The 26244-nt window shown below is 38.4% G+C and overlaps 1 long non-coding RNA gene across 1 annotated transcript; it reads right to left on the minus strand.

Annotated features, from left to right (window-relative positions):
- Positions 1-3617: 3617 nt before the first annotated feature.
- On the minus strand, positions 3618-25673 carry LOC148651858 (uncharacterized). The gene is made up of 4 exons (XR_015925181.1): positions 25608-25673; positions 24906-24986; positions 20665-20823; positions 3618-3930 (listed from the first exon to the last, which is right to left on the minus strand). It is a non-coding gene; the product is annotated as an uncharacterized LOC148651858 (long non-coding RNA).
- Positions 25674-26244: the final 571 nt, after the last annotated feature.

Below are 26244 nucleotides of genomic sequence, written 5' to 3' on the forward strand. Positions count from 1 at the left end.
ACCATTTGATTCAAGAAAGACCCATTGCCACAGAGGACAGATACATCAATTTGAAAGATTATCACTGTAATCTGGGAATTTGATCAAATAATAGCCTAGAGCCACTAGAATGAATGAAATGATGGAGTACAGTATCACATTTGGTATTTACTACCATACAATAAGTTGAGTATCTTGATATGGTATCTTTACACAGCAGGGTAAAACACAACTGGAAGAAAGGGAGCTGTTTATCTGAAGACACACAGGTCCCACTATACAGGCTTGTGTCTAGCCTGCAGCACCTCTGTCCAAACCTCTGATTTTTATCATCTCCTTGCAGGAGCTCACACTAGATAGCCCTGGGGAGACACTTATTTATCACTTCTTTTAGATTCTCCCCAACAGCCCTTTATAGTCAAAAATACCCCCAGGAGATACACAAACCTTATCCTCACCTTGTTTAAAGATTAAAGCATTATCTCAATGAATATTGCGATAGACACACAGATAAGACTGCTACAGGTTGCCAAAGATAAGCTACTTACATACAATCAAGCACTATAACCATGCTTTATGACCACTTAACTTCTCTGTTTTGTTGTGTTTTTAAAGTTGAATATTAATGCGTGCAAGTTCGTTTATTTTACAATATTTTCATACAACTGATCAAGGGGATAAAGTCCTAAGTGCAAACAATAATTCAATAAAATGAAAGGCATCATCAAAATTTAAGCATCATAGCAAATATACCTTGGAATTTGTTTTCAAGCATTTTGTTTAGGATCTGGGAGCCCGTTTTGGTCTACTAATACTTCATATTAACCAGCGATGCTGCTCATCATTCATACAGTCGAATACATTAGGTATATTCTTTAAACATCTTTGTTTAAATACTTTTACTTCTTAAAAATATAAAATACAATAGTAATACTGACGCTAAATGAATGTGGTTATGCAAGTATAACCATTATACACTGAAAATTATTTAAATAATTGAAACATTTAGAAATATTCCTTCCTACCTTACAACAAATTAAACTTTTTATATAACAAATTCAAATTTCTCCCAATCATATGTTACAGGAATTATGCATTTCAGACTTTTCATATACAGTACACGTTTGCGAGTAATATGGAAACACATGCTCTTTTCACAAGAATGACTGTTCAGTAAATGTAGTGGAGTTCTCACCACTACATTTTAACAAGGATCAGAGACAAGAATAAATATCCATTGCACAATATCCGTTATCATAATAAAGGATATTATTATGATAAACAATATTGTGCAATATTCCTTATCCTTTATATGTGCAATATTATTATTAAAGGATAATATCATGGATATGCAAAATAATATAATTATGTTTGCATAATACCTTTTTAAAAGGAAATATGGTGAAATAATTCTTAAATCTCCTCTTATTTGAAGTCATTTTCTATACTTAACTTAGAAGAGCAAATCAATAAATCACATTTTGCCATGAAGTGTTACATTGCTATGCGGTTCAAAGCTACGAGGATAAATATTTTTCTTTAAAAAACAAAACCAAAGTGCATTAGCAAATGTGAATGCGGGACCCACATAACAAAAATCAGATATTTACATCTGAATCACAAAAGATTTCTAATGGACACATCTTAATGAAACGCAGCACACGATAAAGGTTAATTATGTTTTATACATATTTAATGTAATGTATGTGTGTGCAATGTTAAAAGAAGACAATACACAATGTAAAAGATAAAGCAGAGATTGTCTTTCTCCATTTAATCAGCATTACAATGTTTCCACCCAGTATATCAAAAATGAAAATGTTTTTCTTCATAAGTTAATGAGCTGTGTAGAATTTGCCAGATTATTCAACACCTGCGCATTGCCCTTATAGAGCCTGTAATGTTAGCCACTTTAATTCCAGATTTCAAAAACATTTTTATGTCGTGTCTGTTTGCTCTTAATATAGCACTCCCAAAGTGATAAAGGTGTTTTTTCTCCTATATTGAGACCAACAAAATTTATTATGCTCATAACTACTTTGAGAAAACCATACAGCCCTGTCATTAGTGGTCATTAGTGTCTCCCAGTTGATTTGAGTTTCAGTTGAACTGGAAGGCTGTGGGCTCAAGCCTCAGCTAAGACACTGCTGTTATACCCTTCAGCACTGGGTAAAAGCATCAGCCAAACGTTGGTTGATTAACATTTTAAAGACACAATGACTTTATGAGCCCATCTGGGGGAAAATGTTTCTTTTAAACTATAAGGTGCTTGATCACGAAAAAATATAAGGAGCAGGAAAATAAAAGTCTGGAAAAGGCTTCTAAAACTGGAGGCATAAAAGAACTAAAAATCAAATTAAGGTTACAAACAAGAGATGGCCATTTGGCCTTTCATCACTGTAGGACTTTCGGAAAAACAACGTTGTGATTTAAAGATCTTATTGTTATTATATATTTTATTAATATTCACAGTTATGTTGACTGAGGAATGTTAAGTGAAATCTTGCGCTGTATTATAGTTTGCTGCCTTGATCTGCTCAGCGACCTCTAAGTTGTTGGAGATTTTTTTTTATCAACCTGGCTTTGGAGGAGTTAACTGATAGGACGTGAACTGTTTTCTCTTCTACCTACCTGCTCAGCTTTGGTGTGAGGGGGTTAAGGCTCTGCTAAGAATGAACTTCAGCTACTGCCAGGCTTGTTGAGATGAAAGAGGTTAACCGGCCTGTGAGTCCACTAGCCCACTGGACTGTCTTAATATTGCAGTGGCTGTCGTATTGATGGGAGAAGAAGTGCTGAAACAGTGTCACACTGCCAGTTGTGTGTGAGAGTAAGACAAGTGCCATTAGCCCAGGTCCAAGGTGTTGCATGGCACACGTGATAAAAGATTTTGGCTGCTCCTCGACACAGCCTGGGAACTTTTTCATGAGCACGATCTCTTTTCTGAGGAGGTAATTGCCTGTTCTTGAGCTGAGTCATACACCTGGTAGTAAAATCTGCACGGAAATGGATGCAGGTGAGCTCAGGCCGGTTTTGTATCAAGATGCATTGCTGCTGGAAAGTAGCGAGTCCCTCTGACAGCAACTGTGACTTTCATGTTCATATGACATGTAATATCTGTCTTTCATTCATAATGAGCATACTGCAATAGCTATGTTGGTATAAAGGGAATTAGTACTTATGGTGCCATTTGGCTTTTGATTTCCTGCCATCTAGAGAATATCATAGATCACTGACTATCGTCTATTGATATTTGCATTGTATTTTGTTCATGAGTTTTGCATGTACACTAAAACGAGGCTCGGGCTGGACATCATCCCAGTTTGAACATTCTGTGACACAAAGAGGTCTGGTAGCTTTAATTAATATCCAAAGGCAACCAAAGAGATGTTACTAATGAATTCCTTTCCCACCTATGGAGTTCAAATTGCCATTGGTGTCAGTGTGCCAGAAAGTATGTTCCAGCCAAATGTAATATGGTGTGTTTTAATTCAGGTCGAAATAATCTTTTGTCATCATGAAGCAGTTAACAGTTTGAAAAATCAGTTCTGGGCAGGCACACTGGAATAAATCCCAATGCAGAGCATTATTCTCAATATTAGCTTTCTAAACTTTCTACCATTCAATGACTTAAGGATAGGTTGTTGAGGATTGATAAAGCATTTATTTGGTCTAAAACTGACAAATGGAGCTTAGAGTAATTGCTTCGTCCTCTTGCACAATTCCCTGTGCCACCCATCAGTGGAAACTGGTTGTGTGTAATCTGGTTCCTTTCTGATGAGGCACGCCATTGAACAGAGATGCCTCTGCTGCTCTCGGCTGGGAGGAGTGTGCAGGCATCGTCTCCGATGGCTTGACCCGGCGCTGTGATGACGCGATGCTGTCCTGCTGCTTGATTGCTGCCAAGTTTAGGTTCTACTTAAAAAGCCGCAAATTCAGTTTTTTCAGCACCAGCTGTAAAAACAGAGGAAGCGCAGGAATGAGGAGGGAATTTTAAGAGATCCGCCACTGCGTTCTCCTGAAAAGTCAAAGAGCCAAGAGAGTTTGCAGTGCACACGTAATTAAGACTCATTTAAACATCCAGCATCTCTGTCACCATGTCCCGTTGAATTGTGGCTTGCTGTGCAGATTTTCCTTTTTCAGTCTGAGGTGGTAAAAAAAAAGGACAGGGGTCAATGTCCCAATCTTAAAAGCTGAAAAATAAATCTCAAAATGTTTGATATCACAAATGTAAAGAGCCACTGCAGGCCCAATTTCTCAGACCAGTTATTAGATCTCATTTACAATACATTCATTTACATTATAGAAAAAAAACTGAACAATTTCCAATTAAGCACAAAGTCGTGAACTTTGTGAAAGTTCTGTACGTCTCCGTGTTCGAGTTTTCACGAATTGCGACGAGATGCTTCCCTTCCTGCTCACCAGTCACTTTAATGGCTAATGTAATTCTGCCCTAAAGTAACCATCAATGACACATTTTATCAAAAACTTACTTTTTATTGCACTTTCATTCTCTAAGGCTCACAATGTGCTTTAGATATAGGAGAAGAACCACTTCATCCAACACTAAAATGCAGCACCTAGCTGGGTGACAAACAACAGTTCTGTACTACCAGCCCACTACACAGCCGATGGGTTGAGGAGAGAGAAACCTCTTCAATTCAATTAAAGGTGAACTTTAGAAAGTCAAGACTGTTCAGTCTTAGAGTGCCATTTATATAGGAACACCAGGGTTAATTTGGGATCTTTGGTGTCTAGTTAGTCAAGACCTTGGTTTAGCATCTCATCAAAAGGACAGTACCTCCAGCACAGTGTCCCCTGTTGCCATACTGCTTTGAAAATTCTTATCCAGGGACACTGCCACCTACTGGTCTACAATATAACAGCAGAGAGTTGAATGTGATCAAGAGCTGTGCTGTATTTTAAAATGTTAGAGTTTTCTGTTCAGTGCTTTCAGAATGAATCATCCCTGTCATAAAAAACAGGTACTTTGAAGTCAAGCTCAGACTTTATATAAAACTAAACTGGACACCTACAGCTTTTCAATGTATTTTTATCTGTTCATCATGGTATTATAACTGTCTGGGAGACTTCAGAGATATTGTCATGGTTTTGATGGCTGGTGTTTTTAGGATTTGTGCTGCTAACTCTGCTTTTCCATGACTTTTTGCTTATTTTGGCTGGATGCTAAAACCGGTGTGTTTCATCAGCCCGTCAGAGAGAGGCAGCCAGCCTGGCTGTTTCTGTAGGTCTCCTCCCAGGATCCAGCACCTGTCTACAGTCATTCATTTTCTTTGTTCACAAAAGCACCAGAGGGGAGGCCATTACTGATTCCTGAAAATCGGCATTGCACTAATGATAGGCAGTTGTTTATCACGTTTTCTATACATTTCAGTTTCATACAAAACACCTCGGAGCTCAAGTTTATATAACGTTTATGCATTGCAACATAACTGGATCTTGGAGACACAACGAGACAGATTTCATGCTGCAGTGCGAGAAATAATATTTATTTGCAAGGATCAAACTCAGGAGCTGCTTAAAATCATCTCTGTGCATTATTCTGCTCACCAGCAGTAACGTATTCATTACTTTCAAGACTCATTGCTTTTTTTTTTGCTCTTGGTACGGTCCCTCGCGGATCTTACGAGATTCCCCAGAGCAGGAATAAACACACCCGCCAGGAAGGTGGAGGGAAGGATGGGCTGATAAGAACTTAGTGATCTCCTCTCCTGCTGGGACCTCCTCAAGCAGAGGCTAGACAGGCCGAAGGCTAAGGCAGGCCAGCGATTCCAGCCCCCTGCCAGGCCTGAATGAAGACCTGCCCTCCTTCAATTACCTTCCTGGTCAACGACATCACAGGAGTTTACAACTTCAATTCCACTGAATCCCCAGGCAATAGAGGCAACAGAGAAATAATGCCAGCAGGTAGTAATGGCTGCTTAAAAGGGCAACAATATTCCTAAGTGAGAGATGTTTCTGACTACAAGGCAGCTGTCAGATTACCGGGCAGGTGCACACACTACAGAATGTATAAAGGATTTGTAAAGAAAACATAATCATTCCCCATTTAATCCAATTTATATGGGTACCTGAGACTAGAACTCTTCCATGGTAAAGTTTCAGAATTTCACGGTGCTACCATATTGTCTTTAGTTACACCCAGTATTTTTTACAAGGTTCGTTTATGGAGATGTCTGTAGAGCCATTGTTTTCTGAACAATACAGTTTTCCACCTACTCGTGGATACCAATAGAAACACTAGAGAGAGAAGACGACATGTTCAAGTCTGACAAATTATTATTATAATTTTGCAGAAGCCTATCCAAGTCATCAATTATGAAATCAGAATATTTCATAGCCAAATGTAACAAGGTTTTATGTAAAAGTCATGTTACACGAAAGCTAATGTTACAACAAATACTATTGAAATATATGAATAGGCTGCAGAGTACAGAAGGCATGACGTTTAAAAAAACAGGGTAATATGATTAAGCAAAAAGGATAGAATGATCATAATACACAGCAAAGACGCTGAATTAATCTATCGGTGAAGCCACAGCATAGGAATCTTAGATTCTGAGAAGATGAACTGTAAGCAGACAGCAAAAGATAATTGGGGGAGGTGCAGTTCTTGTTTGTTCACCAGTAGCTGGTTCACCACAAGGCTGCCGGAGGACAGAGAGAGTGGGCACAAGAGACAGGGGAGACAAGTGCTATAAGCAGCACAGAGCACATGCGATCACTATTTTTTTAGAATTATTCAAGCAATGGGAAAACGCTAAAAACTTCAGAACAAATGGGGGTAGGATGCTGAGCTGAACTTTATAATAAAAGCCAATGAATGGAATCAAGCAATTCCTGGTCTTCTTCCTGCAACAATCTCTTTCTGAACCAGATGTTACAGAAACAGATCTTTCGGCAGGAATAAGGGTTTTGTCTTTACTGGCTCATTGACAGAAACAGGAGAGGAGCAGGATGGCTGACACTTCAAAGCAAAGACTGAGTAAATCCACTAGTTTGAGCAGGGCTCACAGACAGGTTTTTTTGTAGGACTGGGGAAAAACTAAAACTCCGGGGGAGGGATGGACCAGTAGCTGGGAGACAGAGGCCTGTGTGAACTTGCTGGCTGAGACTCTCTGCGTGACAAACAGTGCTTGGCAGCATGTGGAAACTGGTGGTGCTCTCACTGGATGCCAGTTTCTGCTGCAGTCTTGTGAGCTCCACCTTTCTCCTTCTCTGCCTCTCACGTGTGTCTCAAGCAGCTGAGTGGGGCATGACACAACCACACCCTTCAGGAAAAACAGACAGGGCTCCAGTCTTCTGTGGAGCAGTTATTATTGCTAGAGGCATGCAGCTAGACAACAGCATGGGATGTCATTGCTCATAGCTTCACAGCAAAAACTCATCCGTCTGGGAGCTTTGAGATGCATATTTTAGGAATGCATGGACTGCACACAAAAAAGAAACATACATTACCTCTGTTACAAATCTATTTCCTAATGGGAAGATGATAATGATTATGGTCATTAATGATCATACATTTTAATACCTTAACTTAGGGAGGACTTTCAAGAAACTCACAGCACTGTACAGCAGCAAACATAATACAAGTCACCGAAGTGATGAGTGGAAATAAAACACAGCAAACTGATCAAGCTAAAGCTAAACTATACATAATATGTTTTAGTGAAAGATCTTGACAGTCACAAAGTCTGTAATGAGCACTGTTGTCCATCGCCTGGTCTTCACCAGAGTGAAAAGGTCTGAATCAGCAGATCTCAGATTGAGTGTTGACCATACTCATGTACAATGTCTGTGATAACTTGAAAAAGCATGAAACACTCAAAGGCAGCTCTACAGTACATGTCCCTCTACAGGGGACCAATGCAGTTCAGAATTGTTGAAGAGAAGGATTGTGGGAATATTACTACCCCTATCTATTAGACATTGATGCTGATGTTGTCCACAATACCCATCTTACTCTACAGACTCAAGATCTTGCAATCTATAGACCTTAAGACAGCATTCTGCTGCCTTCGGAAATTGCTGTTCATTTGTGTACCTGGTGAAAGAGCAAGCGAAAGAAATGAAACAAGCTTTTGTAGGAGCTAAGCCACAGTACCAATGACTTGTGTGAGGATGACATTTGTGAAGATCACAAGGATTTTCGAGCACAACAGATTGAGCTACGCTAAGATGAGTTTTGTCAACCACTCCTCCAATTTAGTTAAATTCGCTACATTCAGCCTATAGAAGGTCACAGTTTGTTTACTATTGATAAGAGCTGGAGGAACTGTTAGGTCCAGTAATTAGCCTTGTGGTCGGAAATGCCCAGTTCAAATGTTTGTAAGCTGGGAACAACATATGTCTAACATATGCTTGCGCTTACATGATATGACATGTGATATGATATGACATGCTGTGTAAAGCTGAAATTGGTATTAGCCGAGCAGTTTGAAGAATCCTGTATATTGAAACAATTGCAGGGCAGGATCAGAGCTGAGATGCGACAACTCAGGTACAAACCTAGTAAAAGGTTTAGGGGGACAGTGAACCAGAACTGTCAGTGAAGGCTAAGAAAAAGGAGCCCTATACCTGCATGATTGGCAGCTCATACAATTCAATAATTGTATGGGTTATGTGTTAAAATTATTTAAATTTACAGTACAGAATGTGTACAACAATAAGCCAAAAAGAAAAAAAAAGACTATTAAATAGTTAATCGTAACATCATGAAAAGAGTAAAAGAATAACTAGTCATAACATTGGCCAGAGATGTGTAACAGGACAGCGCAGTGTGTCCCCTACATGTTTACTGATTGTGGGAACATAATTAAATAATTTTATATAGTACATAAAAAACACAAAGTTCAGGAAAGTGAATCATCATACAATGATGGATATCAGCACAATCTAGTGGAGGAGAATCTCTACTGGTAATATAGATATAGCACACTCAATCTGAGCTTATGCTGTACACCTTTTTGAATCAGCATATAATACTGGAATTTCGAGTACTTGACTAAATCAGAGATATAACAAAAACAACCATCTTTCCTTCAGGTGCAAACAGAGCAGTTTTTTGTATACCAAAAGTAATGATAGAATTTAGGCTTGACTTCCACTTATCCTTTCTCCAAAATACGTGCACTGTACTGCAGTTTTATATATTTTGGTTTTTTTTAGTTATCTACCTGCATCAAAGATCATTAGGACTGAACTTTTTTTAAAGAGGATCTGGGGATTCTTCAGTGTGTCTATTCAAGAAACAGTGGCACCTGAATTGTGCTGGCTAATGGCATTGCCCTGCCTCTGTAAATGGCCCATCCCCTGCTGGGGTCTAATGACCCCTCACTGGCTGTTCCACAGGCAACAAAGAAGCCTCAATTGCTTGTCCAGCTGAGCTGTGTAAATACCTGCCTGCCCACATTTCCAGTGCTCTGCCCATCCGAACAAGACACACAAATCCCATTGCATGGGTCCTGGCCCATTAGGTTTGATCCTCTTGTGCGTAATTAACCTGCAAGCTTTTTTGACATGCCAGTTATTTCGCAATTTTTTGTATTAATGAAACAGTAAATGATTATAGATATTTATATATCTATATAAATTGATCTTTATATCTATTTATAGATATGGGTGGTGCAGTGGCGCTGTGGCTAAGGATCTGCGCCTGTGGCTGGAAGGTTGCTGGTTCGTATCCCATGGCCGGCAGAGGAATCCTACTCCCTTGGGCCCCTGAGCAAGGCCCTTCACCCCCACTGCTCCAGGGGCGCCGTATAAATGGCTGACCCTGCGCCCTGACTCCAAGCTTCTCTCCCTGTCTGTGTGTCTCATGGAGAGCAAGCTGGGGTATGCAAAAAGACAAATTCCTAATACAAGAAATTGTATATGGCCAATAAAGTTATCTTATTTTTTAAAAAATATGTATATATCTTTGGAGGGGTCTAGGCCAGAAATAACACTTGATTGTGTTTTCATTGAATTCATCATGTATCTTTGTGTTTTGGCCATTACAGAATATTGTCAATTTTTCTCTTGTACAAGTGATATTTTTGTAAGGACAGCCAGCAGTATTGTGAACCATGACTCTTACAGACATTGCTTAAGTCTCGTTACTTACAAGCATAAGAAAGGCTACAAATGAGGGGAGGTCATTTAGCTCTTGTAGCTTGTTTTTAGTTGTCTGATTAGATTTTTAGTAGCTTACCGATTCAAGGATCTCATCCAGCTTTTTCTTGAAAGCCAGGATACTGGCTTTAACAAAATGGCCAGGCATCCAGTTCCGTTCTCCCACAACGTTTGGATAAAGAAAGGAATCTTTCTTCTCGGTTTTAAATGCACTTCGTCATCGTTCTGAAGAAATCCACTGTGATGACTTTGTCAGTGCCTTTGAGGATTTTGTAAACTTCAGTCAGGTACTATCCTAGTCTTCTTTGTTCAAGATCGAAAAGTTTGTCAGTGTAGAACATTCCCCTAAGTCCTGGAATATTTAAGGTTGTTCTTCTTTCTTCTCTATCTTTACTATAATGTGATGCCTAAAGAGATACAGAATATTCTAAACAAGGCCTTCCTAGGGCACTGTACATTATGCATCTTCTAGTTATATATTTAAAACACTTAGTCTCTCAAATTTCATATTTGCATGTGAAAAATGTTTCTTTACTTCCATGGATCCTTTTATAACATTTGCACTGCTCTGTAAAATTGATCACATCATCATTTTTGCTGAATCATGTTTTGCACACATACACAAATACCTCATTAGAAAACATCAGCCTTTTTAGCCAATTACAAAGGTACACGTTTCCACTTCCTAAGCAGAGGATTTGGTGTTGCAAAAAATAGTTTATGTAATAGTTGCCTAGATTAACTGTGCAAACACACCATTTTTAACTGTTAGAATTAGGCAAATACTGTCGGCAACAGCCATAGGCTTAATCCCCTGTGCTGTTTGTGTTCCTGCAATACAGAATGGCTAAATATTTACTGAAAAAGAAAAACACAAATAGAGGAAAAAAAACGCCTCTTTTCAAAGCAGGTTTCTGTAGAGAAGACTTTTCTTACTGTTGCCAAACTGTAAATTGCTAGGAGTGCTATTCAGCAGAGAAGGACTGCTGTCCTGCATTGATGCATTAGTGACACTGTAATAAAACACAGCAAAATATGTGATTGGACCTGCAAAGCAAATCATTTTTCCTGTCTCTTCAAAAATCAGTTCAAATCAATGAACAATAAATTACAAAATATTCCCCAAAATAAAACCTTCCAATCATTTCATGCATCAAAAACATTAGATTAAAAGTTCACATTTCTGAAAGTGCCTTTAATGCATAACTAAGCAAATTCACATACATTTTTCCTTATTTATTGTATATGAAACTTTATTGTAGATTGCGCAGGTACTATAAGACACAGCTGTAGGGCCAGAATAAAAGCAGTATTCTAAAGGGTTTCAAAGAAAATGACATTGAACAAGGTTAAAATTATTACATCATGGCTTTTGATTATAACCCTACAATTATTTCTTAATGTAAGCAATTTATCATTCTAAATTCCATAATACAACAAAATTAATTTTCTGTCCATCACTCTAGAGTGTTTTAATTCTTTATTACCTGTGGAGAAAGTGGATAAAATAATCTTTTTCTAACTACAGAAACACTGAATTATAGGAGGTATCTGTCTGGATGAGCAAGGCTGGCGGGATACTGCAGTTTTTCTACTAAATTACTTTGGATATGCATTCATATTAATGTGCAAATTGAATAGGAAAATGTGCTTATTAAATAGCATATTGCATAGAGTTAACGACTGCCTTCTTCATGTTACAAGTACAAAAGACAAATTGAAAATTGTTCTCGGCACAGTATAAATCCATCAAATAGTAAATGAAAATTCAGTCTTATTGTCTGTAAATGTGACATTTGATCCTTTTTAAAATGTTCATATTTAAAATTAGTTTATTCAACTTAAAATATGGCTGGTGGGAAAACTATATTCAAAGGATGTGAAGAATCTTTCTTTTTTGTGATGAGGATTGATCACACACCTATTCACTCATACTGTATATGTAATTCAATGCGATTTTTTGAGAAATACCTTATGATGTTCCACTTACCTCCTCGGCTATTTCCCAGCTGGCTTTTCCGAACCCTGGGACCTGCTTGTCTGGAAATGTCTGCCTGATTGAGTCTCCCACTGAGAGAGGAGGGCTGGTGTTTATGGGCCTCAGCAGGGTATTACCATCATAGACCCGCCTTAGCCTTTGGCCTGCTCTTCAGGTAAATAACTCTGGGCCAGCACACAACCCAGTAGGGGGCTAGTCCAATCAACCTGAGAGCAGGTAGCCCAGGACACACCAGCACAGCAGTCTAGAACTTCAGCTGCCTTTTCTGTTCTTAATTAAATTAACACTGGACATACAGAGGTTAGGCAATAAGAAGCTCATGCATGACACTTTACCCCTTCAAAGTACTTTAGATTTGCAGGTGAGTGAATGACTCTTGCTTTCCGTTATATGAGGGATTCAAACATATGTCTAGGTTTCAAAGGTTTCTAGGTTTATTTCTTGTATTAATATTTGCACTGCTTCACAGCCTCCGTTTGTGTTCTGGGACTTTAAACGGAAATGTCTCTATACAAACTTTTTTTTTTCAAAGTCTTGGAGACTTGACACCTTGGTGACTTGAGATTCTGTGTTGCAGAACTCCATTTAGAACACCTTTTCTTTCTCCAGCTTTCTGTATGCAGTATATATATCTACTGGATGTGCATAATCAGAACTCTTACCATATTATATCCATATAAATCCATCTGATATAGAAAAATCTGTATTGTTCAAAAGCATTACAAATGGAGGTAAACCAGCTTTTAAAAAATGTTAGTACTCATTAACAGTCCCTTTGAAAGGCATCTCTCCTTTGACACAGCCATTACTACCTGGTGCTCTTATTCTCCACTTTCCCATCTCTATACGGGATTAGAATAGAGGCCCTTCAGAGTGTTTACCCAGCCCTTGGAGAGAGACGTGGGCTGGTTCCTCTCTGAACCAGCGGGGTGCCCATTGGAGGGCTAGGCCTTAGCCTTTGGCAGCCTGTTCTGGACATGCTGGCCACAGCAGGGGCCTGCTGCTTTGAAACCAGTTCACCTTTGAACAGAGCAGGTAGACAAGGGCCACACCAAACACAGGCCTGTCATTCACTTGGCTCCAGCTTTCCAGTTCTTCTGGCTCAAGATCCCTAAAACGAATAATTAAAGGCTTGGAAGTATTTCATTCAACATGATGTGACAATGGCAGGGTTTCAGGTGAAATACCTGTAGGCAAATGGTGTGCCCAAAATGACCATCCTATTACTATTCTTGTTATATTGATAAATTGTTCTATACTGGATATCCAAGTGCTTAAAATATCATTAAGATTCTTAAAAATCTACAAACACAAACTCATGTAAGCTTTACCGTAAGCCACCAACGTACTAATACTTAAAAGCAGCAGGCCATTGTGTCTAAGAGACTTAAGAATTGGTTGTCCACGAAAACTAAAGTGCAGATGCTCCCATTAAAGTACCTCAAACATTTTTTTGTTAATCTTATTAAATCTAAAGCCGTGGTTACACATAAATTCTTTCCCTGTCAATAGGAGGGATTATGCCTTAGAATTACATAACAGACAGGAAAGAAGCCTTTAGTGAGAAATCGGCAACTTTTTTATCCAAAATGACTTCAGTCAGGGCTTGTTTTCAATAGAAGTACTTCAAGAAACTTCCACATTTACATTTCATCTGCATTACTTGCCTTTTAAAGTTCCATTCAATAATACATTGTGTATTATATTTTATTGTTGAGATATTTTGATCAATAGGACAGAAAGCAGTATTACAAATAAATGCGATTAGAAATCCAATTTTCTGAAATCTGTGGAGCTCCATGCTATTATATAAGAAGGTGTGTGCAAAAACATGTCTCTGCATTTTCCAGTTTAAGAGCAACAGTGTCAGGAGTCTTGTGTAACCAGTTGGTTGAAAATGGAAAGAAAATAGAATATAGTTCTCGTTGTTTGAAGCCTGATACCTTTGAAAGAAGCAGGCAAAACAACGTCACACCATAATCAGCCCTATAATTTTGTAACTTTAACAACCCTCCCATTTGTCTCTTGCATATAATTTTTAATTCATTATGCCAATTATTTTCTCAAACCAAACACTCCAGGTAATTAAAGTGAGGATTCTCTCCAGGTCAGGAGCTCTCCTGAATTTACTCCATTTTTCCCCCCCTTTCAGTCATGTGGCATCTGCCCAGACTTCCATGAGCGGTTTCCACCCTTTGGAAACGTGACTTTTTAAAAAGGGATTACAAAAAGTGACTGGATGCATTCATTACTGGAATGCCAAGGCAAAAAAAGAACAAATGAGTCATCACAGCATGTAATCACCACTGTCTTTTTACAGACCTGTGGTACGTACAAGAATTCTTTCAGGTTGTATGATATTTAAGGTGCTGATATTGTTCCTAATCATGAAGAAATTGGGCTACACTTCTATCAGACAGATGGGACTAGATCTTTTTTTCTCAAATGACCTCCAACTGAAAAGCAAGTAAAGTTGTGAATTAGCAAGGAAGCACATTTTGATATTAGATGCAACACTGAACACTCCAGCATATTCAGAACACATTTACCTTTTAACATTTAAAAAATGAACAGGCATCATAATCTCTGCAAAGTACCTAGTTTCTCTGTAAATGAAGTCCCACCAAGCTTCTACACTTGAAAGAATGAACTGGCAAATGGAGCTGCTTGTTATTCTGTAATAAGCAGTACTAAGTGATCCGCAAGGAAAGGGTTATTGAAGTTGTTTAGAACTACTGCTCTTGGTACTCTTGCATTTGACACCATACCATGGATTCAGTCTGCTTTTTGGCTTCTTTACCAGTGGGAATGGAAACACAACACTGGACAGGCTGCTCTGAAAAAAATGTACCTCAAAGAATGTCACCAGGCCAGTAAAACTCACCTATAGGTAAAACACAAAACCTAATAAATATCTAATTACAAAGGTTCTAGGCCAGTGAGAAACAAAACTCATTGATAAAATCATTGAACCTCCAGGATAAAGTCTCAATATCTTGACCCCCCTTATCAACATTTAGATATGTAAATTTAAAAGTCACTTTTCAATTATTGTCTTCCTGTACAGTCATTGCACATTTACCATGCTTCAATGCTCTGTGTTCTACAATGTGTTTGTCATTAATGAATACTATGTACACTAACTGCATTATGTAGCACAGTACACTTTTTAAGCACTGTTATAAGATCAAACACTAAAGCCACCATTCCAGTGGTATGCTTATCAGCATGATTTAGATCTTAAAACAAGTAAAAACATCATGTTGCTACTGTATAATACAGGTTTATTTTTTTTTACAAGTTTTTCCTTAATAACTCAGTTGGACAAAGTAAAATTCCTTTTACTCAGGCCTTAAAACAGCTCTGTGTTATGTGCTCCAAAGACCAAAACTGATAGAGCCCCTTGTTCATCTGCACTTCCATTCCCACATCTGCTTGTACCTCTTCTATCACTGAACAAATAATGAGTATAAAGTAGTCTATTTCTTATTCTCTTAGTTTGCTGATTGCTATAACAATGCTGTTTTTTAGAAAGGAATCCGGCACTACATGCACTGCTATTCTTACCCACAGCCTCCAATTCACTTCTGTGTAATTAAAACATTACAAAATGTTTTACACAACAAAACCTATCTGGATAGGTAATGATTTAATTGATATCATCCAGGTTAGGCCAAAGATGAAGTGGACTCTGTCCTGGCACGTCCTGCTGGGGCTCATAAATACCTGCCTGCCCTCCTGGATCTACAGCCTTCCACCTCTATGAGAAGGCTCTGCTGTATAACTTGTACGGTAGACTGGTTTGATGAGTGGATTAGGAAAACAAAGGGAAATTGCAGGTACTTATTGCAGTAGAGGGAGGTACTGTAGAAACTGGTAAATATATCAATTGTGTGCGCGTGCATGAAATTTGCAATATTTTTCGGAACAATTCTGCACACTAAAGCACGCATCGGAGGTTTAAAAGGAAATACTTGAATTTGGAACGCAATGTTGCAATAGTTTTTGCAGGATTTGTAGATCGTGGGTCTCTTGCTCAGGCTTTGTTTAATGCATGTCCAGCAGTTGAACAGCACTTGAACGTCTTCACAGAAATATCTTTAGTTCAGCCATCCTGTGAGGTTTAAGTCACCTGCCGAAAAACAGGTTATCTACTGTACCTCCCTTTATCTACTTCAAAACCTTGGCTGTACTCAACTGAATTGGTGTGGCTCAGTGCCCTATTTTTTAATGTATCAAAACTGGAGACACACAGGGTAGGCTCTCTTGATTCTTTAGAATCAGTGCTGCTTTTTTAAATGTGGGTGTGGCAGCTTATGTTCAAAGCACACAACATCCGTTTTATAATCTTTGAGGGATTATACGAGCATCTTTTTTCTGTGTACTGTGCTTGGCACGACCGTTTAGGTCATGCAAAACAATTGCAGGGTTTGAAAATGGGATACCTCGAATCCCAGGAATTTGGAGGCTTGTTTTCGATTCCGGTCTTTATTTTTCAGATAATGTTTTTACAAGCAGGGCAGAGTAAAGCAACCTGGAACAGATCTAACCCAGCTTTTATTGAAACAATACATGTTGTCTTAATCTAGCTCTGTTAAATTTGTACCAAAACAACATCAGCATAAGTGCACCTGTGCGTATACACTTGCTGTGTATTTAAGTGTATTTATCGTGTATCTACTCCTGGGAGAGACCCTGTGCATAGTGCTTAGAGCTGCCAATCTGTCAGTAATGGTGTTTGTCTATTCTGAGTCTATTAAATATATGAAGCTCGACCTCTGAACCTTTTCAGGTGGTTTACTGGACGCATAGAGAACAGACTTCCGCTCATGTAAAGATACTCCAACAATAATGTCTTTTTCCACCAGTTAATGCCGAGAGGACTTCCTGTGGCTTTGGTGCAGCCGTGTTTCAGAGGCAGATGAGAGCCAGCTCTTGGGACTTTCATGCAGGCTCTGGTGACCTCACTGCGAGCTTGGTACCAGCAAACTGATTTCCTGACATCACCTCCCAGAACAATGGAAACAAATCATGTCCCCAAATGAAGTAATATTATTATTATAGCCCCATAATTATAATAATAATAATAATAATAATAATAATAATAATAATAATAATAATAATTAATAATGTTGTTGTTGTTATTTTAGTTGTACTAGTTATAGATATTATAATCCTTAAGGTACAATCTATCCTTTCTTTTAAAAGTCTAAGCATCTTCCTACATTTTGTTAATAAACTAAATTTTCCTTGAAGTTTTTCCTTCTCAAAAGTTCTTTTAGGGCTGTTGGGATGGCTTGATATGTTACAGTCCATCGTGCTGTTGAAATGTTTTGTCTGGATACTGCGTTCTAAACATTATGGAAGGAGAAAAGTGTTGAGAGCAAGCAAAGTACGGTTCTTCAATGGGGGAACACAACTGGAACTGTCTATAAGGTGGTTGCTGCATCCCAATGCAAATACTGTGGTTCTTTTTGTTATCTATAGGTTTTAATAAGCACTACAATCATATATATCAGACATACCACACTTTTCATTTTTAGCCATTAGTTTTGCATATGTACTGAATAAATATAGATTACACCAGTTCTAACTAACAATATTTCAGAAAGAAAAATGCCAATCCTTGTTACAATACGTACTGTATTTGTTGTCTTCTGGAACTTGCGTGCAAGGCGGTTGGGAAACATTAGACTTTCTCCTTGTGCTTCCTTCATCTCTCCTGGGTCTCAGCTGTTGGTCTGTTGTTCGGTTAACCAACAAGGAAGCTAGTTTGTACCCCCCAACACACCCCCACTCCGCCTTCTTCTGTTCCAGGCTGTGTGCTAGAGTACTCAAAGTGCCCCTTGACCTTTTCCAGTCGACATCATGTTTCTCTATGGTCCACTCCAAACAAATATGTCAGAGATAATTGAATTTTAAACAAAACGATTACTGCTCCTGGCTGGATCCACATGGACTGACTCTTTGAAAGCCACAAAGGCCATGAGGAACAGTGGAGAGGATTTCATAAACATCCAAATCATTGAAAATATTCTGGGTTTTCAGAGTGGGCGCTAAGAACTTGGGTCCATTGGTTCCTGTCTCAATGAACACACACATGCAAGCTTCTATAAAAAATAATCTGAAATGATTTTGCCTTTCCAGTCCTATTTTGTCTTCTCTCATTGCTTTTGTTATCACCCCTAGAAGTGGCTGCATTCTGGTGAAGAGGCCGAGTTCTTCATTTAGATCAATAGAGAAAAGACAGAGAGGAAATTAAATTTAAAAACAAAACCCACTGCTATGGGAACAGAGGAAGAGTGAGAGAGATGCTGAAACTGTTTCGCTGCTCTTAGGAGAAAAGTAGCCTATTTTATGTTACACACAATTATCTTTTATGTTATTTTTCCCAGCTCAAGGGTTGTGTTAAAATAGTATTGTTCAAGTGACTTGTACTGTTTCATTCCCTGACGTATTGTAAGGCGGACTATCACAGGTGTTCGAGTAGGCCTCTGATTAATTGTGTCCTCTCTGTTGGCCAACTAAATGAACAACTGCCATTTTACAGCCCTTCTCTATCTCAGAAAAGAATACTAGGGCCCATCTGCATATTAACAAGCTCCTTTATTAAACCTAATGAACTCAATTTACTTCAGAAGAAGATCTACATTGTGCCGATATGTATGTAAGCTTGAATGTATATTTCCAGGGAGCCTTGTGTGTGTTACCAATACTACTCAAGTGAATCCAGCGCTTGCTGTGTGTAAAGGGAGGGAGTTATAAAGGCGCAGATAAGGGTGGAGAGAGTTACAGCGGTTCAGGACTATTAACTAATTTAATTACTATGGCCATTGAGATGTGGATTTAGACGTATTCTTGTTTTTTAGTTGTTTTTGTAGGAGCCATTCAAAGAGATTTTACTGCTGCTGTAAAAGGGAGAAAAAATGACTGATTCTTGGAGTGGAACTAATAACACTAATAGTTGTCATTTAGTGAGTCTATGTCAAAGCTGAGCTCATTTCTCTTGCTTTATCAGAGTAATAAAGCAGCAAACTCCAGTTTTAAACAGTGCATATCAGAAAATGATACATAAAAGGATTTTTCAGCACTTCTAATATCTCATTCAGTTTAAGGTTTTTACTTTTAGTGTTTGCTAGTATTTATTTTCAGAGTAGTATGTATAACATGATAAAGAAATACAAATAGAAATGGAATGATTACTATGCTCTTATAGCTACACGATCCCAAATTTTGCTAAATATTTACTAACCAACGTCAATTTCAAACAATCACTTTTTCTGTTGCAAATGTATGTTGATGTATACTTGATTTTTGAGGCAAACTGACATTCATTTGTTGTCCCCAGTCTTTTAATTCTGGGGGAAATGGGCACAACATTTTAAACCTTTACATTTCATGTGCTCTGGCCTTCATCCTCTCTCAGAAACTCCAAATACATGCGACGATCAATCTTACAGGAATACATGACCTATTGAATAAAAATGTTTACTGACCTGTTATGTAACTATGTATATCATCATAAAATTAAACTTTTAAATCTGAAATTTCAGATTTTGTTCTGGTTAATATGGCACCTACTGAAAAATTTATATTTGTGGTCTGAATGATATTGCTCATTTGGTAGGCAGTAGGATCGCATCCAGAAGTGTCTTGATAGAAGCTACTGTAGGGCATGTAGGGCATCAACAACATGGCTGGGTATCTAGTTCCACACTCCCACAGCCTTATGCATAAAAACGTGCTTCCTGTTCCTAGTTCTACATGCAGTTCCCCAAGCTTTCCAATTGTAATCTCTAATTGATGTTTCAGTGTATATTTTGAAGAAGGCTGCTGTGTTGATGTTGTCAATGTTATTGGGTTATCACAATGAACACAGCATGTGTTAAAATAAGAAGTGGAGTGACTTGTAATTTATGCTTTTACTAGTTTGCCTAATGTGATCTCTTCCACTGGAACTCTTATCTTACCATGCTCTGTTTTATTTTATTTTTTAAAGTAAACCCAAAACTGAACCAAAGCTGCTTGTCAGACCTGGTTTCTATAGTATTAAGAAAACTAAAGAGCACATGACTTTCCCCTGGAAGGGACACTGGACAATTACTGGGGTTTCAGAAATAAAATAATTAGACTACTGATGTGTTTGCAATCTGACTATATCATATGAGCATCACTACACGATAAATGAATAGCCTTTAGACCCCAGAGCCTGCCAGGTATCCCAGGTGACTTATGTAGTACGTGTAGGAGCTGGGGGGGTTAAGTTGTTCTTTCTCTGTGCCATCGCTGTACACTGTTCTCTTTGACCTCAAAGGCTTTCAGAATACAAAGTGCTCTATTTAGATGCAGAAAACGTTTGGCACTGCTTGGCAGATCAAAGTGCCCAGAACTCCCCCTTTCCTCTCCCAAGAGCAAACACTGAGAACTTCCGTGAGGTCTTTTTAGATCCACAATCCGCTCTGTGTGACCACCAGGCCAGATGAAGGAAATCTGAATAAAAAGAGTATCACTTCAATAGCGTGAGTGTATAAAAAAGGCTTTTATCGGCCTCCTACCTTTCCCAAGCCAGGCGGCTTCTGAAAATCATTTCACGTCACAGAACTGCTGCCACCGTCTCTTGCTCTGAAAGGCTGGTGCAGGTTATAGGCAGTTTATTCTCTTCTTCTGACTTTCAGCTGCCATTATGTCGATGAGCTTCAGGTACCGGCCTTTTTCTTCCGCACAGATAAGGGATGAGACAGAAAATGAGTGAAATGTTCAGATGGTTGTTTTTTCTTTTTCGTTTGCTCTCTCAGCATCAAATAAACAGATTTTAATTTGGGCTTAAAGGGAACTGTGAAGATGAATTATACAACAAAATACCTATTCAGGGCCAAAGATGTTTTGGTGAAATGTTAACATGGAACAATTTCTAATCAAGCCCTTCTTCCCTGAGTCTATGTTCTGACACCTCCAAAAGTTGACAAAAAGGAGTTATGGTCACCTAAAACTCACCTAGATAACATGAAACAACATAGTTTACAGAGACAAACATATAAAGGACGTTGATTTAAAAGCAACAGACTTTCCTGCAAAGAATAAGTGGCTCTGTTGAGGACCAACATTAACTTTTGGCAAAATGATACTCAATAGTGATGATTGCTGTTTTCTTACTGGTGTAAGATCCTGGGTATGATTCTGAGCTTGGGTTCTCTTCTGTATGTACTTTGCATGTTCTTGCCATGCCCCATGTTTGTGTGCGTTTTCTCTGGGTAGTCCAGTTTCGTCTTATCTCCCAGAGACGTGGTTTATTTTAGATTGTCCTTGCCATGACCTGATCCGTGCCATGACTCGTTTCACGTGCCGTTACTCTGCTACCAGGTGTGGTTCTGGTGTCTCCCTGCCTGAATGCCCAGAGCTGGGTATGGGTTTAATAGACCAAAATACCACACTAAAAGCATAGTGAAACAGTGAAGCTCACCGAACAAAAGATATAAGCATGGTAAACCAATCTATGGTAAACAATTGTAAAGCACATTCTATACATGGTATATGTTTGTTGCCAAAGGTTAAGCCAATGGAAAATTCTGGAATCTGCCTCAGCTTAATGTATCTGACTATTTGCTCTTTTATGTCTATTACATTTGATTCAAAGTTTTCTGCAGTAGGAAATTTGAATGATGCACTCTGGCAATTGACTAGTGAAATTAAAATTGATGTTCGAGCTCAAAATGCAGAAAATTCACTAAATTCTTTAAGACAAGATACGATATGATCAAATCTGGGGAAGCCCTTAAAATTGCCTAAATAGCACACATAAATAAACTCTGCAGTTTTACAGCATTGAATCAGAAAGCTCTTTCAAAGTGAATGAGCTCAATATGAATCTTGTGACTTCTGTTTCACACAAGTGAATACTCATCTCATCTGTTTATCTTGAAAGTGATGTCTTGCAGAAATCTATGATGACTACAGATATGACTGAACCGCTTAGAGACCTAGAACGATCCTCTGATAACCCCCAGTGCCATTCCATGGTTGTTACTAAACTAAAAAAAATCCAACCACTTCCTACCAGCAACACCAACTAATAAGAGCTTGTTTGATCTTTGGATTCCTCTGGAGACTACAGCTTCAAAGCTGATGACACTGGCAAAGGAACCGAGAAATTTCCGAACCAGCTACAATTACAGTGAATACAATATGTCCAAAAAAAGAAAATCCCACAATTCCTGAGCCATGCCACTATGACAGACAGAAACGATAGAAGGGATTAAGGGTAACTGTAAGGCGACACCATCCGGTGATGTTAAACTTATGACAAATTACTTTTCTCTCGAGAGGGGTTCCACCATTGTTTGAAGGTCAAAGATCAAGGCTATTGATGTATTGTACCTAGAAGCAGATGATGGGGAATTGTGATGGTTTATGTATGTGTAGCCGTGGAGTAAATTATGTTTGCATTCTTCACTGTGATATATATATGTTTATCCTTGTGTAGCATGCAGAACAGTAATGCAATATCATGGATAAGCTTTAGTAGCAAGTAACCTTTGGTTAGGAGATGTGGAGAATGGCGTGCGGGAGGTCATGCCTGGTTTTCTGTGCCTGGTCGATTGGCACAGTCCAGCTTGTTCGACATTTTCTCAGAGCCAGCTTGTCTGCCAGGCAGTGCTCTTTTCTTACTGCTGCCTGGTTAGTCTGCTTCTTCCCTTGAAGCGCCTCTTTGTCCCCTATTGTTCAAAATCACCTCAGATACAGTTACCATTCAATACCTTTACCCCCCCCCAACACACACACTGCCTACCACCCCCTTCGACACAAAGGGGAGAGAAGGCCATCTCCGTCTGCGTGTATGTGTGCATTTTTTAAAGATATTATTCATTGACAGCCCTATATGGTTACAGGCACCAGGGAATTTTGCTTTCCGTTACGAAAGAGTCACGGCAATGTTTTTCAGAGGGTAAGGTGACAGATACAAGCCATTGAGCTCCTGCGCTGAGATAACAGAATCCTAACCCTCCAGGGACTCTTAACCTGGTTAGAGAAGCTCCTGTTGGGACGGGTTTCCAAACAGTAATCAGAGGAGATTAAATCGCCTGATCACAGGAGAGAGGTGTCTCACGGTGTTCTCTGCTGGGGTGAAACCTGGGCCCAAGACTCTTTACCACAAAGCGTCTTCAAAGCTACAAGGGGTTTCAAATGCAGCTTGTCAGTCAAGAAATGCACATAGAGGTGTTGTTAAGCATTTCCTGGTCTCTTTCTAGTCTGGCTGGTACACAACTGTTTTGTGCATTGGCACATTTTTGGCCTTTCCACATAAAAACAATCTATGTTGAGTCCAGCGTAGGTGAAGTGTCTGAACTTTAATTGGTGCCCTCATCCTCGATGTTGATTTGTAGATTTTCCAAATAAAATCCTTGCAATAATGACAATGACAAAAGAAGACAATATGATAAATAATGTTCTGTTTTCCATGTTTCCATTTGAGATGTATTTCCTTAGGAGAAGTGCCAGATCTTTCACCCGACTAATTCTCAGTTGTGCTTTCTGCTTGTTCCTTTTACTCTCGCTACGCTACAGCAATTAAAATAAACATTTGTTTTCTTATTAATCTAGAGACATTTCACATTAAGAGACGTTTCATGATAAAGTTACAGATTCACAAACCTTAGGCAGGATTTGCATTACAACTCTATAAAAAGCTTAACCATCAGACGAATGCAACTGAAATTAATTAAATTACAATTAGTTTTTGGTGTCCATTAAAATAACTGCTGTTTTTCATTAAGTATCCTATTCAATAGGAGGAGCCTCATTCTCTCTAGTCCACTTAATGCTACAGAAACCAAGATGAGCTCTGGTCTAATCCACTGTGGCTCTGGTTAGCACTTTAACTTTATTAAGGTTTTATTTAACCAACTATTGGTAAGTAAGCTAGTTTAAACTCTCAGTGAATAGCCCATAAGCTAATTGGTGATTAGGCACTCACACTGAATATGCAGCACATTAAGCATATAAGAACAAGAAAGGTTATAAATGAGAGGAGGTCATTCAGCATATCTAGATCATTTTATAGTTAGTAGCAAATTGATGTAAGGATCTCATCAAGCTGTTTTTGAAGGAAGCCAGGCTATTACCTTCAAAAACACGGCTGGGTATCTTGTCCCACACTCACACAATCCTTTGTGTAAATATGCTCCTCCTGTTCCCTGTTTTAAAAGCGCCTGGAACATCATCTCTGTTTAAGATTAAAAAGGTTCAGTTGCTGAATTTGTAGACGGTTAACTTTTTTTCAATGAGCATTTCACGCCTTTTTATTTTGAAAACTTTCATTCTGGGGGTTTTGCGACAGTTGGTTCTCTCCCCACTACACTAAGGAAAAATATTAGCGAGCCCACTTTTTGCCAAAAACGGAATTGTCACTGTTGAGTGAGAAGAACACTCCCACACTTTTGATTTGTGGTTAAGATTTTGTTTATCAGAGATTTATTTTTATTGGCTTTATCATACTGTAGGAGGATGACATCCAAAAGAAAACACAAATATTATACTTGTGCAGACGAAACATGCCCATAGTGAGTCATTTTAAGTGAAAGGTAAGAGGGGCCTGTCTTATTTCACATTTTCTTCTTTGATGCTCTTATCATACCTAAAGTTTCTGTCATGACAACATGGATTATATAGCAACAACCACAGGTCACCAAGACAATATGTTTTTCAGCTTTTAGATGAACCATTGACAAGGAGCACATTAGTTACAAGGAAGAGCACAGAAAACAACTTGGTTTGATACGTTAAAGATATTTATACTAACTTTTAACAGGCAGATCTTGTCTCTCCAGAAATGTACGGGAGATGAGAAGGATCAAGGGGTTTGCATTCAGCACCAGTAGACCTGAAAGAGTCTACATGTAAACCTAAAAGAGTTTGGTTCTAATTCAGGTCTTGGCGGAAACATGTCAAACACAATTCAGTGCAAGAACATACAAAATTTTAAAAGACAGATAAAATAATGCAATATAAAAATTAAACAGGAAGACTTATTTAAAGCACTTTTATTGAACCACTAGAATCTTTATCTGGTCAATTTGGGGGAGTTGTTTAAAAAACACCATTTAGTGAGAAAAGTTAAATTCAGATCACTAGGAACCAATGCTGAAATTAAGTAAAGCTCTGGTGTTATCATCTGGCACACATCACAAACAAAAGAGAGGCAATTCCAAATTAATTAAATAAGAAAAAGGGCTACTGGTATTATGTAGGTGATTTCTAGCATAATGTACAATGTCTAGATACTTGGCCAAGTTCAAAGTAAAAATGTTTTTGAATTCTTACACCACTATTCACTGAACTTTCTATCTAAAGTTCTATCTATATATATATCCTGTCAATCAGATGAGTGCCTTGTTGCATTACAGGAAAGGCATACAAGCCCTAGTTTGAGTAAATACAAAGCCTGTGAAACATGTATTCCTCTTATCTGAAGCTTACTGGTCCTAATTGTATAATTGCTTGCCTGTTTTTCTCTTCGTGTGGTTTGATGCAGATCTTATCAGGGGCACCATTAAAGAGGACCTGTGGAAAATGAGAAGGAAAGTACATTTACACATTGATAATATTTTCTAAATGTGTGGTCTGATATGGGAAATGGTATTATCGTCTTTTTATTTCTGTAGATCATCGTTTTCCCCCAAGCAGTCTCCCTGAGATGTCTCATTTCATGTTCTGTGAGGTGGAGACTGCGATGTTTTTCAAAAGGTCCTGGAAGGGGACTTGTGGTACAATAATCCCGAAAGGGGAATGGCAGAACAATAATCCAGGGTCTGATGAAGTGGATTTCTGCTTCTGTTTGACATATCTTGTTATTGCCTTCCATAACTACTGTAGTTTCTTGTGGTCTCATAATTTTTCAATAAAAGGCCTTAAGCTTTGTCTGAGGGTGTATCCAATCCATGATCATGTGCATATCATGAACAGCTTGCCCAAACTTTACTTACTTCTAGGTAGACTTTTATTTCACTTTTTAAAGAAAACAAAAATTCACATGTACAGAGAGTCTGTAATACAAAACAATACATAAAAATATTGAATATATAAATCCCATATATAAAAAGAATCATGTTATGCTAAAATACATTTGATTCTACAAAATA

The sequence above is a fragment of the Lepisosteus platostomus genome, chromosome 11, assembly GCF_059453375.1.
Source record: "Lepisosteus platostomus isolate fLepPlt1 chromosome 11, fLepPlt1.hap1, whole genome shotgun sequence".
NCBI lineage: Eukaryota > Metazoa > Chordata > Actinopteri > Semionotiformes > Lepisosteidae > Lepisosteus > Lepisosteus platostomus.